Consider the following 19,864-nt stretch of genomic DNA (forward strand, 5'->3'; position numbering starts at 1 on the left):
AGTATTTCTTATTGCTGCTTTCAAGATTTTTCTCTTTATCTTTGTTTTTCAGCATTTTTAGTATACTATATCTAGATATGGAGTCTCTTCATGTTTATCCTATTTGGAGTTAATTAATTTTTATAATGTGTAGTTAAGGTTTTTAATCAATTTGGGATGTTTTCAGCCATTATTTTTTCTAATACTTCTTACTGCTCATTTTTCTCTCTCCTCTCCTTCTGATGCTCCCATTAAACATTAGAGATGTTAATAAACATTAGAGAGCTTAATAATGTCTCACATTTCTTCACTTATAGTTTCCGATGTTAAATATTTTTACTTTAAACAAAGTTGAGGAAGGGTAATTGGGACCCCAATGTTCTCAGCACTGTTGCCTGAGATAGGCGATCTGCATTACAACTGGGATTGTGTAGAAGAAGAAAACCCCAGAGCTTGTCATTCACCTGGAGTTTAGTCCTTGCAGCTCTATCTGTGGAGATAACAAAGGCTGGTAGCCTTTCCATTACAAGAAAGACATCATGGACTTTGACTAGAAGCTGGGTTAAAGCCTGTTGTTCTAGGATATACCTGCCTGAAATTTCCATCATGCTGAATATTAAGGAGAGAGAGAACAAATGAATCTTGTTTCAAATGCCATAAATTCTCCGTGATCTTACCAGGTTTTAGAAGATATTATTGAATCAATGTTTCTTCCTTCTCTGTTTACACTCAGGGTAATTTCCAGAGAATTTAAATGGTTGTAGATTTTAAAAACATAATTTTTATCAATTGTGCTTATTTTACTAGGGAGCATGCCTTAGAGTTAGTTCTGAATTCACACTGCCATTCTGGAAGTCTTTTGTCTATAATTTATCCCTGTTATTAGTACCTGATTGGTAACCATTCTTCTTTAAGCTTTCACAAATTTTATGTAGCTGGAGTCTTGTATATAAAGCTACCAGTATCAAAAAAATTGAAAACCCTTCATTAATTCTTTGGTGTTCCAGTTCCCAAATTCAATGGGATATTTTCACAATTATGATCCTTCCTGTGAGGCCTAGCTTCATTTTTCTGTGGTACTCTGCAACATTCATATCACTTTAGGAACACTTCATTCTATTCCTACTACTAACACATACGTATCTCTTAAGGGCAAAATTAATTATAAATAAAATTCATAAAGAGGTGAGAAACATTTTTTCATATTATCATATCTTTTGACAACTTATTAATTTATTTCAGTCCTTCTCAGACTTCAATTTTTATGCTAGTTCTCTGGAGATCTTATTAAAAGCAGATTCTGATTTTGTCAGTGTGAAGGTGGTCTAAGAATTTGTATTTCTGATTATGCTTTGAGGTGATACCCATATGACTAGGCCACCAGCCACATTTGAAGTGTCAAGGCTTAATATCATTATATAGTTTATTATCTTTTAATTATTTTTCATCCTTTTAAATTATGTACTCTTATAATTGACACTAAGAAGAAATGGATCTATTAATGAACTGCATGCCTCCTAATATGTGTTATTCACTACTCAAAGACCTGTTGAACTTCAATGCTGCTAACAAGATGGTCCTTATTGAGTTTTTAGGCAACAAAAAAATCTTATTTCTCTCTCTTTCTCAATAGGGTTCTCTAACATGAGAATAGGGGAGGCATGAGAACTATTTTTTTTTGAAATATTTAATTCAAAATGTATTCAAAACTCTTTATTTTAAAATCATTTAAAAACTGTATGTTTATTTCAAATCTTGATTGTTGTGTTCATAATCCAGACCCTGGAGTGTCAACTCTTCAGTATTAAGTGATTTACTAACTTCTTTGTCAGTGAAAAGTAGATAGACATCTAATTATAGTCATTGGAGATTCTTTGTAAATAATGAACTCTATTGAAAAATTCTGAATTAAAATATCAAATAAGCTATTGGAGATAACAATCTAAAGTCATAATTATGACCTTATTGTTAATAATTTAGAAGTTGGCAAGACTAAATGATATATAAATCATAAGTTATACCACAAGAAATCAAAAAGACTACCAGAATATCAGAATGTAGTTTCAAATATTATTTACCTAAACAGACATATCTGAATGAAAACAATAAGTTCTACATTTTATAAATCATTTTGTTAGGTTCAACTATACGTTATTAGGCTTAAAACATATTAGAGAAATATTGAAAGACTTAATTCCCCAGAGCAAATATCTAATTTGACTAATATTTGAAATTATCTGCTAGAGATCTTCAAAAGATTGAGCTTTGCTTAAAACCTCATATAATTATGCTTTGTGTAGTTTTCAAAATACCTGGTTAGATTTAGATTTATCATTAAAATATGTCATTCTTTGATGATAATCAAAGAAAATAAAAGAAATATATAATAACATCAACTTTATAGGGTCTTTTCTCCCCAGGATTAAATTGTAGATAATGAATCTGCCTATACAGGTCTTCAAACAATACTTTGAAAATAGTGATCATTAAATAAATGTTAAATATTATTACCTTTTGTTTTTTATATTTATTAGGACAATGATTGATCTATAATTCTCTAATATTATCATTCTTACTAAGTGCTTGGGAATCTCATTAGAATGTCAATTCGATTCAGTAGGACTGAAGGTGAGGCTGGAAATTTTGAATTTCTAACAGATTTCTAGGTATTTTTTTGTTGTTGTTGTTATATAATGTGAATCAAAGAACTACAGTTCAAAGAGTAGATAATTTTGTTTCCCTGGTAATTCATTTTAATCTATGTAGTGTCTGGATATCATCAAATATTTTTTGGCAAAAAATATAATGATTTGACTTATTAGAATTTGAATACCTTTAATGAATCAGTTAGAAACCAATATAATAGTTTTCTAATACTTTTAACATCTAAACGTCAATTTTTTCTTAATTTGTTCTAATTTCTATAAGAGATTCTGTTTTATTTTTTCCAAAAAATCTGATGATTTAATACTGTATTGATTTTAACATAATTTAGGATGATTATGTAAACTAAACAATGTATAAATTAATGCTAAGAAATATATATCAAATACATGTCTATACTCCACTCAAAATGTGATAAAATTGTTACATTAAATTATTTCACATTAAATTAAAAGCTCTATTTACCTTTCAAATGATACAAATAGATTCTATAATTATCTTCTCTTCTAGTTAAAAATATAACCAAAGCTAAGATTGTGAAAGTAGTCACCAAACCAAATATTGACATAAAAAGGCTAAATTCTCTAAAAGATATAAAATTATGTGTTTAAGGTGTGAAAAAATTAGTACTTACAAGTTATATTTGACACATTTATCTATCTTGCTTTTCAAGGAAAAATTGTATTAATTTAATGGCTGCTAAAGTAGTCCCACCACAAAAGAAAACTCTTTTAGACCAATCTACCCAAACTCCTGTTTAATTGGCAACACAAATTCTTACCTGACACCATTGTCCTCCTCAGTACAGGAAAGCTTGTGTTGTATTTGTCCTACCTAAAAAATGACTTTGGAGATCCATTAGGTATTGTTCCAATCAATTCCTCTTTCTCTATGTAAATGAGGAAATGATTCTCTACCTTAAGCCTATTATGACTCTTTCTCTCCCATTAAGATTAAACAATCAAGTCTTCTAAACTCTCAGATTAGAAACAATTCCAATTAGTTTGGACATATGGCACCTTCCTGTTGCAATTCATATGGGTGACCCTCATGAGCCCTCCCATGAAAAATCAAGAAAACATCTGGAAATTACCAGCCCCAAAACAAAGCTTTCATTATAGTAGTTTTTACAAGTAACAAATTGCCTTCCTGGAAAAACCTGAACGAATGAGAGTCAAAACAAAAGGCATTTTTAGGCTAGAAAATAGTTCAAAAAAGGAGACCTGAAAGTGACTTCTGATTACACCCAAGCAGGTGTTGCAAAGATTCCAATTTTTCTTAGAAAACAAAACAAACCTTGATGTTTCTTACACCTTCTTAGAAAAGAATCAAGAACTAAAGGAAGTTTGAAACTATCTTTCTATTTAGCAAGTTTCTGCCTTAGGAAATAACAATGTCTTTACTGATGTTAAAAAATAGGTTCCAGCTAATGTGATAAATTTAATATAAACTAGTATTTTCCCTGAAAGTTGAGGATAATTTCTAATGAAGACAATTTGTCTCTATCTGTTTCCTCAGGGCTGTTTCTAATGATCCAGCTCGAAATGGAGAGTAATCTCATCAGACCCTGACACTGCAGTCACCTTAGATGCAGCCACTCCTGTGGCCATTTGGCATTTCCAGGTTTCCTTAAAAGAGTTCTGATTGTTAGCAAGAATAAAGAGCTGGAGCACTGATATATCTGAGATTGTTATCTCAGATTATCTGAGATAATTATCTGAGATTGTTCCTATAAAAAAGAGTGTTGCCAAGTCCAAGTCTGAGCTGGTGAGAGCACTAGGGAAGAAACTGGCAGCCTAATTAGGGTCAGTGTATATTCAGGTTCAGCCTCTACGCTGAATGAGTTGTTTTGCACAATATTCATCCACCTTCTCACTTTTTCTTAAATGAAACCTCATTAAGAACAGTTCACTCTATAATGCTGACTTATCACCCTCTTGCTTTTTAAGCCATTTGTGTTATGAATGAATATGGACCACAGAATGGCAAAGATGTCTAAATGATTAACAAGTGAGGTTTCTTCATGTATTTGCAATGATATATTTATAATGTGGTTTAAATTGTAAGTTGTTACCTTAGGACTGACTTCTATTGACTCTAAAAATTTTCCTAGCAGTCATAGTATTAGGAGCATACACCATTTAGAAAGGCAAGACCCGCCCGGTGCGGTGGCTTACGGCTGTAATCACAGCACTTTGGGAGGCTGATGTGGGTGGATCACGAGGTGAAGAGATCGAGACCATCCTGGCCAACATGGTGAAACCCCGTATCTCCTAAAAAATACAAAAATTAGCTGGCGTGGTGGCACACGACTGTAGTCCCAGGTACTTGGGAGGCTGAGGCAGGAAAATTGGTTGAACCTGGGAGGTGGAGGTTGCAGTGAGCCAAAATTGCACCACTGCACTTCAGCCTGAACAACAGAGAGAGACTCTGTCCCCCTCCCCCCCAAAAAAGGCATGATCCTCATAATGACTATACATAAGAGTTTTATCTACAGACACAGGGTAGCTTAGTCATTGGGGTGAATTATGTTGCCAGCCAAGCCAGGAAGCAACTTTCCTTTAACATAATGAGTGCCCTTCTGAGTCTTGTGAGAAATTTTAATACTTCTTGGTCATGAAGCCAACCCTACTCTGACGCAGCCTATTGTCTATGGAGAATGGAAAATGGTACTTACTTAGTATTAGCATTTTAATTAAACCTGTTGTGAATTTTTACTATTAAAATGCATACCCACCAGTGGTTATTAGGTAAAGTTGCATCCAAAAATTAAATTTCTGGAAAAACATGGAAGTACACTTTCAATGATCTAAATTTTAGATTTAGTGCCTATAAATCACAGTAAATAAATTGTAAAATAACTCTAAAACTCAAATAATGCTGATATTTTAAAACTAAATCCTTGGTTTTATAAGATGGAAAACACATTCTTGACTTCTGAAGATGGATATGAAAGGAAATGATAAAAGTCAACAGATATAAAAGGACATTATTAAAATTTTCAGACAAGCATTATATTACATGGACCATAAATTATTACAGGTTATTGCAAATAAAAGTAGTTTCAGTATTATACTCCAGAGAAAGATATTTAGATATAAAATTACAATAGATTTTTTAATGTATAAATAGATAGACTCTTCTAATGGCTGTTATCAGACTCTTCTGATAGCTCAATCTTTTCTAAATTCATAAAACTTATTGTACAATTTCTAACAAATGAAGCACTCATGCACAAGTTCTAAACGTAAGACTCAGATCACAGAAAATCTTTCTTTCTCTCTCTCTCTCTCTTTTATTAATTTATTTTTTTGAAACGGAGTCTTACTCTGTCGCCCAGGCGTGATCTCGGCTCATTGCAAGCTCCACCTCCCAGGTTCACATCATTCTCCTGCCTTAGTCTCCCGAGTAGCTAGGACTACAGGCACCTGCCAGCACGTCTGGCTATTTTTTTTTTTTTTTTTTTTTTTGTATTTTTAGTAGAGACGGGGTTTCACCGTGTTAGCCAGGGTGGTCTCGATCGCCTGACTTCGTGATCCGCCCGCGCCTCGGCCTCCCAAAGTGCTGGGATTACAGGCGTGAGCCATGATGCCGTCCCTAATCTTTCTTTTCCTTTGAAACAGAATCTCACTCTGTCACCCAGGCTGGAGTGCAGTGGCACGATATCAGCTCATTGCAACCTCCACCTCCCATGTTCAACCTATTATCATGCCTCAGCCTCCCCAGTAGCTGGGATTACAGGTATGTACCACCATGCCTGGCTACTTTTTCTATTTTTGGTAGAGATGAGGTTTCAACATGGCTGGTCTGATTGCAAACTCCTGACCTCAAGTGATCCACCTGCCTCAACCACCCAAAGTGCTGGGATTACAGGTGTGAGCCACTGCGCAGAGCCAGATAATTTTAAATTACGAGAAAATACATCCTTTTGAAAATTAGTCCTTTTTTTTTCTTTTTCTGAAACTTTTTTATGAGTTCTGGAAATGTCTCTAAATATTAGTAATTAATAGATTTGGGTTTTGGCTTAAAAAGTAAAGGGGAGAAAAAAAATCATACAATCTGAACTTTGGAAGTGAAATTAATTTTTTAATATCTTGCAATAATTCTTTCTTCAGAAGGGATACATTGATATCAGGAATGAGAGCTATGACATCTCTATAGATTCTTCAGATATTAAAATAATAGATAATTTTATTCACAAACTTATGTGAAATGAACAAATTTCTCAAAGGTCACAAACTAAAAACTAAAGGGCTTTGAAGTAGAATTAGGTAACATAAAAATCCATATATGTATCAGAGAAATTGATATTTTAGTTAAAAACTTATCCACAAAGAAAATTTGAGCCTCAGACAGATCAAATAGTAAACCCTACCAAACATTTAAAAGTAAATAAAATCAACTCTATACCAACTTTTTCATAAAATTAAAGAGAAGAAACTAATTCTCAAATAATTGTATGTGGTCTGAACTGCTTTAATGTTAAAATCTGATAATGGTACTACAAGAAAAGAAAACTACAGTTTTAAGGAAAATTTTAGCAAGTCAAATCTAGCAATATGTGAAAAATTAATACATCATGATTCAAGTAGGCTTTAACCAAGAAATATAAAGTTGGTTTAACTTTAATACTTCAATAACTATAATACACCATATCAAATGAAAGAGAAAAAAATTACATTCTCACTGGATGTGAAAATAGCATTTGTCAAAATCCAACTTTGATTTCTGATAAACTCTTAGTACTTTAGAAATAGAATAGAATATCTCCAAACTTATAAAGGGAATCTGTGTGACACAGCTAGTGGTGAAATGCTGAATCTCTTCACCCTAAGATTAAAAAAAACAAAAACAAACAAACAAAAAAAAACAAAAAAAAAACACAAGTGTGTGTACACGTATTATTTTTTCAACATTGTACTAGAGAATCTATCAAATAAAATAAGTCAAGAGTGAGAAAGGAAAGGCATTCAGATTTATAAAGAAATAAAACTGCTTCTATTCACAGACAGCTTGATTGTCTATATAGAATATATATAGAATATCCATTAACATTCTACAGAAAAAGCTACCAGATTAGTAAGTGAATTTAGCAGGGTTGCTGGATAAAAGACCAGTATATGAAATTCAATTGTAAAGTTGATGCTGTAGCAAAGAATAATTAGAAGTTGAAGTAAAAATAATATTTACAAATATTTTAAAATATGAATTTAATTCCTTATGTGTCTGTCTGACAAAAAGATATGCAAGACTTTTACTCAGACATATATACATGTGTGTATGTGTATATATGTTTACATATACTTAATTATATGTCATATAACAAACATCATATTCATATGATTGCTGTGAGAAATGTTAAAAGTCCTAAATAAGTAGACCAATAAACATTAATCGTGTATCTGAAGAGTCAATATTATAATGATGTTAATGTTGCCCACAGTTCTACAAATTCAGTGCAATCCCATGTAAATTCAATGCAATCCCACATAAAACCCCAGAATGGTTTCTGTTGAAATAGACAAGCCAATCCTAAAATTCACATGGGAATATATAATACCTACACTAGATAAAACAATTGTGGAAAAAGAAACATAATGTTGAAAGTTGTCTATTACTTGACTCACAGAGTTATTATAGTGCTAAATTAATAAAGCCAGTTCATTATTGGCATCAAGGTAGACACATAGAACAAGGGAGCAAAACAGAGTCCAGGAAGAGACCCATGCATGTATACAACAATAAAAAATAAATCATTTGAATAAATAGTGCTCAATTCTGTTTGCACATTATAATCACTTGGATAGATTTTAAACAGTATAAGTGTGTAGGTCCCATCCTAAGATTTCTTTTTCTAAGTTGGTTTGGAAGAGGGCCCAGCTATTAGTATTTCTGCAAACTCTCAAGTAATTGTAAAGATATCCCGATTTGGTTATCACTAACTTAGGTGGTGAAACTTTGCCCTTATGGAAGTGCCAGCCCCCTTTTCCCCCTTTTCAGTTGCCGTATCTTTTCTTTACAATTTGAATAGAAAATCAGCTTTTCTTCCCCAATTGGTTGTACAACCATCACAAGTAGAAATCTGTGATCTTATTTACCAGGAGATGCTTGACGTCTCCACATATACTTGGCCTATTCCGAAGCTTATTACGCTGCTTCTGACACCAGTTACAAGGTTATCACTACCAAAGATTGCTTTTAAAAGAATCCATTGCATGCAATGCACAGCAGTAGTAGAGCCACTCAACCCTAGTGGGTGGGAACATGTGTCTGTACACACACTTCAGTCACAGCTCACATGTAACACAAGATCACATTTCTATTTCTAAGAGGGTTTCCAAACAAATCCATGTCTCAATTGCCTCCCATTTATTTCTGAGACTTCATCTGGGGAAACACATCATCTCCTTTCAGCAACAGTTACTTCATTACTTCTATTAGGCAGTTAGATAGACATTAGCAGCTGGGAATGGATGAAAAATGAGAAAAGAAAAGCTATCACTAAGACAGTCCCTGGCCCACCTAAGTTCAGCCCCAAGACCCCTCTAACTCCACCTTAACAGATGGTGTTTGTGGTAAAGTCTGTGGCCAGCACATCTTGGAGAAAGAGAAACTAGGGCACAGGTGAAAATCCCCTAAAGTGGCAAATGCCCAAAAATGTAAACCATGTCCTCGAGGTCACCCTAAGTTCATTATACCATCATTATCATAAAATTTACATGTGGTTTTGCCCTCCTGAGTGGACTTTTCTTAACGAATTATGGGTTAAAACATGTGCAGTTTAATGTTACTTATATAACCATAAACTGCCAATCAAATAACAATATCCTGTCATTCAGATACAGCCCAAACCTCAACTCCTCACAAACCCCGTATAAGCATCTTGAGTTTTGTAAAGGAGTGCTTATTTGAAATCAGCCCACTGCCCTTTGAGAGTGAATTACTATGCTTCAATAAACTTTGCTTTGATCTTGCTTTGTGGTGTTAGTGTGCAATTCTTTGTTCACTATCACAAGAACTGAGATTGCTGGTTCTGAGCTCCAGCTCTGTTCATCCCCTTGGTTTGAGAATCTATCCCAGCACAGAATTCCCAGTAGCACTTCACTGATAATAAATTGAGAAGAATACCCTAAACCTTTGGCTAATGCAACAGGTACATGTATGTGTGCATGCGCACACATGATTAGTGCCAGGTTAGTTTAGTGATACCTATGCAATGGTTAGGGTAATCTCACAGGAATTTTGATGTGATAACTTCTCCCATCCCAAGAGCTCTTATCATGTTGTTAAGCCTGTGGAGCTTCAGATTGTTTGGTAGAGTTTGTCTGGTACTTTATAGGTAAAATTCTAATATGTTTCTTTTTTTTTTTTTTTTTGAGGGTTTAAATTAAAATTCTGTCTTTATTTGTTTGGAGCTTTATGATTCTGGAAATGTTGTTTTAGATCCTTGAACTTCAACTTTCTCAGGTGCATAAAAACTGATAGGATTATTTTAAGAACTAAAATAATGTGCAAAACGGTAGTCAAAATGAGTATGAGCTATTAGTCATAATATTTAAACTCTGAGTTAAAAACAATGGGTTAATTGATTTGTCAAAGGTCGTAGTCTTAAAAGAACTTAAAACGAGAACCTCCTGCTATGTTATTTCGGTTCATAGCTTTTCAGATCCCATGGAGTTAGAATTGTCTTAGTTTTTGTTGTTGTTGTTGTTGTTGTTGTTTAAATTTATTTATTATTATTATACTTTAAGTTGTAGGGTACATGTGCATAACGTGCAGGTTTGTTACATATGTATACTTGTGCCATGTTGGTGTGCTGCACCCATCAACTCGTCATTTACATCAGGTATAACTCCCAATGCAATCCCTCCCCCCTCCCCCCTCCCCATGATAGGTCCCGGTGTGTGATGTTCCCCTTCCTGAGTCCAAGTGATCTCATTGTTCAGTTCCCACCTATGAGTGAGAACATGCGGTGTTTGGTTTTCTGTTCTTGTGATAGTTTGCTAAGAATGATGGTTTCCAGCTGCATCCATGTCCCTACAAAGGACACAAACTCATCCTTTTTGATGGCTGCATAGTATTCCATGGTGTATATGTGCCACATTTTCTTAATCCAATCTGTCACTGATGGACATTTGAGTTGATTCCAAGTCTTTGCTATTGTGAATAGTGCTGCAATAAACATACGAGTGCATGTGTCTTTATAGCAGCATTATTTATAATCCTTTGGGTATATACCCAGTAATGGGATGGCTGGGTCATATGGTACATCTAGTTCTAGATCCTTGAGAAATCGCCATACTGTTTTCCATAATGGTTGAACTAGTTTACAATCCCACCAACAGTGTAAAAGTGTTCCTATTTCTCCACATCCTCTCCAGCACCTGTTGTTTCCTGACTTTTTAATGATCGCCATTCTAACTGGTGTGAGATGGTATCTCATTGTGGTTTTGATTTGCATTTCTCTCATGGCCAGTGATGATGAGCATTTTTTCATGTGTCTGTTGGCTGTATGAATGTCTTCTTTTGAGAACTGTCTGTTCATATCCTTTGCCCACTTTTTGATGGGGTTGTTTGTTTTTTTCTTGTAAATTTGTTTGAGTTCTTTATAGGTTCTGGATATTAGCCCTTTGTCAGATGAGTAGATTGCAAAAATTTTCTCCCATTCTGTAGGTTGCCTGTTCACTCTGATGGTAGTTTCTTTTGCTGTGCAGAAGCTCTTTAGTTTAATGAGATCCCATTTGTCAATGTTGGCTTTTGCTGCTGTTGCTTTTGGTGTTTTAGACATGAAGTCTTTGCCCATGCCTATGTCCTGAATGGTACTACCTAGGTTTTCCTCTAGGATTTTTATGGTATTAGGTCTAACATTTAAGTCTCTAATCCATCTTGAATTAATTTTCGTATAAGGAGTAAGGAAAGGATCCAGTTTCAGCTTTCTACTTATGGCTAGCCAATTTTCCCAGCACCATTTATTAAATAGGGAATGCTTTCCCCATTTCTTGTTTCTCTCAGGTTTGTCAAAGATCAGATGGCTGTAGATGTGTGGTATTATTTCTGGGGACTCTGTTCCCTTCCATTGGTCTATATCTCTGTTTTGGTACCAGTACCATGCTGTTTTGGTTACTGTAGCCTTGTAGTATACTTTGAAGTCAGGTAGTGTGATGCCTCCAGCTTTGTTCCTTTGACTTAAGATTGTCTTGGAGATGCGGGCTCTTTTTTGGTTCCATATGAACTTTAAAGCAGTTTTTTCCAATTCTGTGAAGAAACTCATTGCTAGCTTGATGGGGATGGCATTGAATCTATAAATTACCTTGGGCAGTATGGCCATTTTCACGATATTGATTCTTCCTATCCATGAGCATGGTATGTTCTTCCATTTGTTTGTGTCCTCTTTTATTTCACTGAGCAGTGGTTTGTAGTTCTCCTTGAAGAGGTCCTTTACATCCCTTGTAAGTTGGATTCCTAGGTATTTTATTCTCTTTGAAGCAATTGTGAATGGAAGTTCATTCCTGATTTGGCTCTCTGTTTGTCTGTTACTGGTGTATAAGAATGCTTGTGATTTTTGCACATTAATTTTGTATCCTGAGACTTTGCTGAAGTTGCTTATCAGCTTAAGGAGATTTGGGGCTGAGACAATGGGGTTTTCTAAATATACAATCATGTCATCTGCAAACAGGGACAATTTGACTTCTTCTTTTCCTAACTGAATACCCTTGATTTCTTTCTCTTGCCTGATTGCCCTAGCCAGAACTTCCAACACTATGTTGAATAGGAGTGGTGAGAGAGGGCATCCCTGTCTTGTGCCAGTTTTCAAAGGGAATTTTTCCAGTTTTTGCCCATTCAGTATGATATTGGCTGTGAGTTTGTCATAAATAGCTCTTATTATTTTGAGATACGTTCCATCAATACCGAATTTATTGAGCGTTTTTAGCATGAAGGGCTGTTGAATTTTGTCAAAAGCCTTTTCTGCATCTATTGAGATAATCATGTGGTTCTTGTCTTTGGTTCTGTTTATACGCTGGATTATGTTTATTGATTTGCGAATGTTGAACCAGCCTTGCATCCCAGGGATGAAGCCCACTTGATCATGGCGGATAAGCTTTTTGATGTGTTGCTGAATCCGGTTTGCCAGTATTTTATTGAGGATTTTTGCATCGAAGTTCATCAGGGATATTGGTCTAAAATTCTCTTTTTTTGTTGTGTCTCTGCCAGGCTTTGGTATCAGGATGATGTTGGCCTCATAATGAGTTAGGGAGGGTTCCCTCTTTTTCTATTGATTGGAATAGTTTCAGAAGGAATGGTACCAACTCCTCCTTGTACCTCTGGTAGAATTCAGCTGTGAATCCATCGGGTCCTGGACATTTTTTGGTTGGTAGGCTATTAATTATTGCCTCAATTTCAGAGCCTGCTATTGGTCTATTCAGGGATTCAACTTCTTCCTGGTTTAGTCTTGGAAGAGTGTAAGTGTCCAGGAAATTATCCATTTCTTCTAGATTTTCCAGTTTATTTGCGTAGAGGTGTTTATAGTATTCTCTGATGGTAGTTTGTATTTCTGTGGGGTCGGTGGTGATATCCCCTTTATCCTTTTTAATTGCGTCAATTTGATTCTTCTCTCTTTTCTTCTTTATTAGTCTTGCTAGTGGTCTGTCAATTTTGTTGATCTTTTCAAAAAACCAACTCCTGGATTCATTGATTTTTTGGAGAGTTTTTTGTGTCTCTATCTCCTTCAGTTCTGCTCTGATCTTAGTTATTTCTTGCCTTCTGCTAGCTTTCGAATGTGTTTGCTCTTGCTTCTCTAGTTCTTTTAATTGCGATGTTAGAGTGTCAATTTTAAATCTTTCCTGCTTTCTCTTGTGGGCATTTAGTGCTATAAATTTACCTCTACACACTGCTTTAAATGTGTCCCAGAGATTCTGGTATGTTGTATCTTTGTTTTCATTGGTTTCAAAGAACATCTTTATCTCTGCCTTCATTTCGTTCTGTACCCAGTAGTCATTCAGGAGCAGGTTGTTCAGTTTCCATGTAGTTGAGCGGTTTTGATTGAGTTTCTTAGTCCTGAGTTCTAGTTTGATTGCACTGTGGTCTGAGAGACAGTTTGTTATAATTTCTGTTCTTGTACATTTGCTGAGGAGTGCTTTACTTCCAATTACGTGGTCGATTTTGGAGTAAGTACAATGTGGTGCTGAGAAGAATGTATATTCTGTTGATTTGGGGTGGAGAGTTCTATAGATGTCTATTAGGTCTGCTTGCTGCAGAGATGAGTTCAATTCCTGGATATCCTTGTTAACTTTCTCTCTCGTTGATCTGTCTAATGTTGACAGTGGAGTGTTGACGTCTCCCATTATTATTGTATGGTAGTCTAAGTCTTTTTGTAAGTCTCTAAGGACTTGCTTTACGAATCTGGGTGCTCCTGTATTGGGTGCATATATATTTAGGATAGTTAGCTCTTCCTGTTGAATTGATCCCTTTACCATTATGTAATGGCCTTCTTGGTCTCTTTTGATCTTTGATGGTGTAAAGTCTGTTTTATCAGAGACTAGGATTGCAACCCCCGCTTTTTTTTGTTCTCCATTTGCTTGGTAAATCTTCCTCCATCCCTTTATTTTGAGCCTATGTATGTCTCTGCGTGTGAGATGGGTCTCCTGAATACAGCAGACTGATGGGTCTTGACTCTTGATCCAGTTTGCCAGTCTGTGTCTTTTAATTGGACCATTTAGTCCATTTACATTTAAGGTTAATATTGTTATGTGTGAACTTGATCCTGCCATTATGATATTAACTGGTTATTTTGCTCGTTAGTTGATGCAGTTTCTTCCTAGCCTCGATGGTCTTTACATTTTGGCATGTTTTTGCAATGGCTGGTACCGGTTATTCCTTTCCATGTTGAGTGCTTCCTTCAGGGTCTCTTGTAAGGCAGGCCTAGTGGTGAGAAAATCTCTAAGCATTTGCTTATCTGTAAAGGATTTTATTTCTCCTTCACTTATGAAACTTAGTTTGGCTGGATATGAAATTCTGGGTTTAAAATTCTTTTCTTTAAGAATGTTGAATATTGGCCCCCACTCTCTTCTGGCTTGGAAAGTTTCTGCCGAGAGATCTGCTGTTAGTCTGATGGGCTTCCCTTTGTGGGTAACCCGACCTTTCTCTCTGGCTGCCCTTAAGATTTTTTCCTTCATTTCAACTTTGGTGAATCTGGCAATTATGTGTCTTGGAGTTGCTCTTCTCGAGGAGTATCTTTGTGGCGTTCTCTGTATTTCCTGGATTTGAATGTTGGCCTGCCCTACTAGGTTGGGGAAGTTCTCCTGGATGATATCCTGAAGAGTGTTTTCCAATTGGTTCCATTTTCCCCCTCACTTTCAGGCACCCCAATCAGACGTAGATTTGGTCTTTTTACATAATCCCATACTTCTTGCAGGCTTTGTTCATTTCTTTTTCTTCTTTTTTCTTTTGGTTTCTCTTCTCGCTTCATTTCATTCATTTGATCCTCAATTGCAGATACTCTTTCTTCCAGTTGATCAAGTCGGTTACTGAAGCTTGTGCATTTGTCACGTATTTCTCGTGTCATGGTTTTCATCTCTTTCATTTCGTTTATGACCTTCTCTGCATTAATTACTCTAGCCATCAATTCTTCCACTTTTTTTTTCAAGATTTTTAGTTTGTTTGCGCTGGGTACGTAATTCCTCCTTTAGCTCTGAGAAATTTGATGGACTGAAGCCTTCTTCTCTCATCTCGTCAAAGTCATTCTCCGTCCAGCTTTGATCCGTTGCTGGCGATGAGCTGCGCTCCTTTGCCGGGGGAGATGCGCTCTATTTTTTGAATTTCCAGCTTTTCTGCCCTGCTTTTTCCCCATCTTTGTGGTTTTATCTGCCTCTGGTCTTTGATGATGGTGATGTACTGATGGGGTTTTGGTGTAGGTGTCCTTCCTGTTTGATAGTTTTCCTTCTAACCGTCAGGACCCTCAGCTGTAGGTCTGTTGGAGATTGCTTGAGGTCCACTCCAGACCCTGTTTGCCTGGGTATCAGCAGCTGAGGCTGCAGAAAATAGAATATTTCTGAACAGCGAGAGTCCCTGTCTGATTCTTGCTTTGGAAGCTTCCTCCCAGGGGTGTACTCCACCCTGTGAGGTGTGGGGTGTCAGACTGCCCCTAGTGGGGGATGTCTCCCAGTTAGGCTACTCAGGGTGTCAGGGACCCACTTGAGCAGGGAGTCTGTCCCTTCTCAGTTCTCAGCCTCCGTGTTAGGAGATCCACTGCTCTCTTCAAAGCTGTCAGACAGAGTCATTTGCATCTGCAGAGGTTTCGGCTGCGTTTTGTTATTGTTTACTGTGCCCTGTCCCCAGAGGTGGAGTCTACAGAGACAGGCAGGTTTCCTTGAGCTGCTGTGAGCTCCACCCAGTTCGAGCTTCCCAGCAGCTTTGTTTACCTACTTAAGCCTCAGCAATGGCAGGCGCCCCTCCCCCAGCCTCGCTGCTGCCTTGCCGGTAGATCACAGACTGCTGCGCTAGCAATGAGGGAGGCTCCGTGGGTGTGGGACCCTCCCAGCCAGGTGTGGGATATGATCTCCTGGTGTGCCCGTTTGCTTAAAGCGCAGTATTGGGGTGGGAGTTACCCGATTTTCCAGGTGTTGTGTGTCTCAGTTCCCCTGGCTAGGAAAAGGGACTCCCTTCCCCCTTGCGCTTCCCAGGTGAGGCAATGCCTCACCCTGCTTCAGCTCTCACTGGTCGGGCTGCAGCAGCTGACCAGCACCGATCGTCCGGCACTCCCCAGTGAGATGAACCCAGTACCTCAGTTGAAAATGCAGAAATCACCGGTCTTCTGTGTCGCTCACGCTGGGAGTTGGAGACTGGAGCTGTTCCTATTCGACCATCTTGCTTCGCCCCCCAATTTTAATATGTTTCCCAAGATTTTCACTTCCTGGTACACATGCCTTGTGTAATCTCTTTCCCTTGAGTGTGTGTGCAACTGGTAAATATGATGTGATATTGTTACTGGTGAAGGGTGTCCAAGTTTTTGGCATTTTGAACAAATAATTAGACAAAATGCACAAAGAAATTAAAGAAAAGCACAGATTTACTGAAATGAAAGTATACCCCACAGAGTGGAAGTAGGCTTGAGCAAGCAGCTCATGAGCGACAGTTACAGAATTTTATGGGGTTTAAATATCCTCTAGAAGTTTTCCATTGGTTACTCGGTGTACCCTCTATGTAAATGAAGAGAGTATTTCCTGCCATGACTGAAGTGAAGTTATAAAGTTATTTACGTGAGCATAGAAGGTTGGGGTTTTTCTGTTTGATTTGGTTATAGGAAGTCCTTAGTTTCCCTGCCCCCAGATCCTATTCTCCTGCCTCAATATTACTACAACAATTAGGTCACTTTATATAAAAAGGTGAAGATATTTTATAAATGTAATTAAGATCCATAATCACTTGAGTTTAACTTAACTAAAGGAACATTATCCTGGATAGCTCCAACCTAATCAGATGTGTGCTTGATAAAAGGATCTGGACATCAGAGGTATGAGAAGTCGGAGACACTAATATAGCTAACACAATCACTCACTGGCTTTGAAGAAACGTACTGCTAAGATGTGGAGTGGTCACGTGGCTAGGAACAGTATGTTGTCTCTAAGACCTTGAAACTTCAGTACTATAGCCATGGAGAATGTGAGCTCGGAAAAGTACTCAGCCTCAAATGAGACTGCAGTCCCAGTTAACACCATGATTTCATCCTGAGGAGATCTTCTGCAAAGGATCCACTAATGCAGGGATCCCCAAGTTATGGGCTGTGGACCAGTACTGGTCCATGGCCTGTTGGGAACGAGGCCACACAGCAGGATGTGAGCAGTGGGTGAGCAAGTGTTACCACCTGAGAATCAGCTTCTGTCAGTTCAGCATTGGCATTAGATTCTCACAGATGCATGAACTAAGCATGAGAGGGATTTAGGGTGTATGATCCTTATGAGACTCTAATGCCTGATTATCTGATGTAGAACAGAACAGTTAACAGTTTCATTCTAAAACAATTCCCCTCAATCCCTGGAAAAAATTGTCTTCCATGAAACTGGTCCCTGGTACCAAAAAGGCTGGAGACTGCTGCACAGTAATCTATACCCAGACATGTATCTAAAGAAATTGATATATCTAATTTGAGTTGTTTTAAGATGCTAATTTGTGGTAATTTGTAACATAGTAATCAGAACTAGTACCACTGTACATTCATTTTTATATATTGATCAAAATCCCGGTTTTGAAAAGAGAACAGATATCCTTATACGTTCTTAGAATCCAATGACCTCTGTCATTGTTTTCTTCCACATTTATACCAGAAGCTATAATTTTTGCTTTAGGTTCCCAAAGTCAATTATTGAAGATAGGCTAAAAGAATATTTATGCATTCCACACACATTAAAATGTGTAATATTTTTATTAAATGAGAATATTAGTTTCCTAGTAATAAGTTAAAATCTGACAAGGAGCTGGAGAAACATTCAGACAACAACTTTTCTCCCAAAATTTAAACACACACACTCTCTCTCTTTCTCTCTCTCTGTGTGTGTGTCTCGCTGTCTCACACACACACCCACATAAACACATGCGCGCGCACACACACACACACACACACACACACACATTTGCCTCCATTCAGGTGACACTGAGTTCTTAATTGCTTAGCTAAAGTTAAATAATATATTTTTCTTATGTGTTTTTCTGGTTTGAAAAGTCCATATCTTATTTAAATTCATTTTGATACTCTGCTAGTAACATATAATTACCTTTATTTAGCTCACCAAGCAAAAACTCTGATGTGTAATCAGACATGTCAAATTAGGCAATGTTTCCTAATATGACATTCTAGTTTCTCATAGCTATTACTTCAATGACAAAATAGTATAAGAGGCCAGGTACAGTGGCTCATGCCTGTAATTCCAGCACTTTGGGAGGCTGAGGCGGGTGGATCACCTGAGGTCAGGAGTTTGAGACCAGCCTGGCCAACATGGTGAAACCCCATCTCTACTAAAAATACAAAAGTTAGCCGGGCATGGTGGCACATGCCTGTAGTCCCAGCCACTCCGGAGACTGAGATACAAGAATCACTTAAACCCAGGTGGTAGAGGTTGCAGTGAGCCAAGATGGCAACACTCCACTTCAGCCTGGGTAACACTGTGAGAGTCTGTCTCAAAAAAATAAAAATACTGCATGAATCATCCTCAAATTTTAATGTCATATATGTGAACCTTAAGTCTTCTAGTATTACTCTGCCTCATCATAACCACAAAGGATCTGCCAGTTGTCTTGAAACAGTGAAATGGGAGAGTTCCCTGATCCCCCTCGCAGGATGTGCAACAGGGGTATGACTCTCCTGTTGGGTCGTCGCCATGGCTCAAATCCTTTGTGGGAGGGGGAGCACACAGAAGGGCAGGTGCAGAGACCAGGGTCAGTGCTTTGGGCTCTGGCCCCACGATACTGTTTAGGGATGGATGCCTGTAACCTCAGTGTTGCAATGCTCTCTTAGCCTTGCTGTCCACACACAGCTTTAAGTGTTACCATTGTGTTAACCAGCCCAATGGACCCTCTGCTTTTTGCAAGGCCAGAGGACCAGTGTGACAGCTTTCTGTATCTCGAGCTCTTTTTTTTTTTTTCCTTTTTTTCTTTTTTTACAGGTTTTTACGTGTACGTAAGTTTTTATTTCTCTGGGATAAATGCCCAGGAAAGCAATTGCTGTTTCTTATGGTAAGCGTAAGTTTATTTTTTTATTATTATTATTTTTTTTATTATTAAGTTCTAGGGTACATGTGCATAACTCTTGCGTAGCATCCTGGAAGTGTAGGATCACACATGGGCTTGAAGGATGAATGCGAGGTGATATTGAGGGGTGGGAGTGGCTCTCGGCAGGATGGATGGGGAGCTGGAAGGGTGGGGAAGAAGTGGGAAGATGATTTTCCCTTGGAGTCAGGCCTTCCAGTGATGGAACTCCCCTCTGACCACCCCCAGCTGAACTCCTCGTGGTATTCAGATGTTCCTCTTCCTCACTCCTTCTCTCCTGCATTGTTCCACCGTATGTTTGCTTATCTCCTCATATTCTTGCCTACTTGTCTGCTTCTGGAGCCTGGAGTGTGGGGTTTATATGGGTACAGGATAGGGGGCATGGTGGGTCAAATGCAACTTTTTGGGCATGAAAACTGAAATGCCTGTCCTCATTTAGGGTCATGAGAATCCAGGCTTGAGG

This window comes from Macaca nemestrina, chromosome 16 (genome assembly GCF_043159975.1).
Source record: "Macaca nemestrina isolate mMacNem1 chromosome 16, mMacNem.hap1, whole genome shotgun sequence".
NCBI classification, from domain to species: domain Eukaryota; kingdom Metazoa; phylum Chordata; class Mammalia; order Primates; family Cercopithecidae; genus Macaca; species Macaca nemestrina.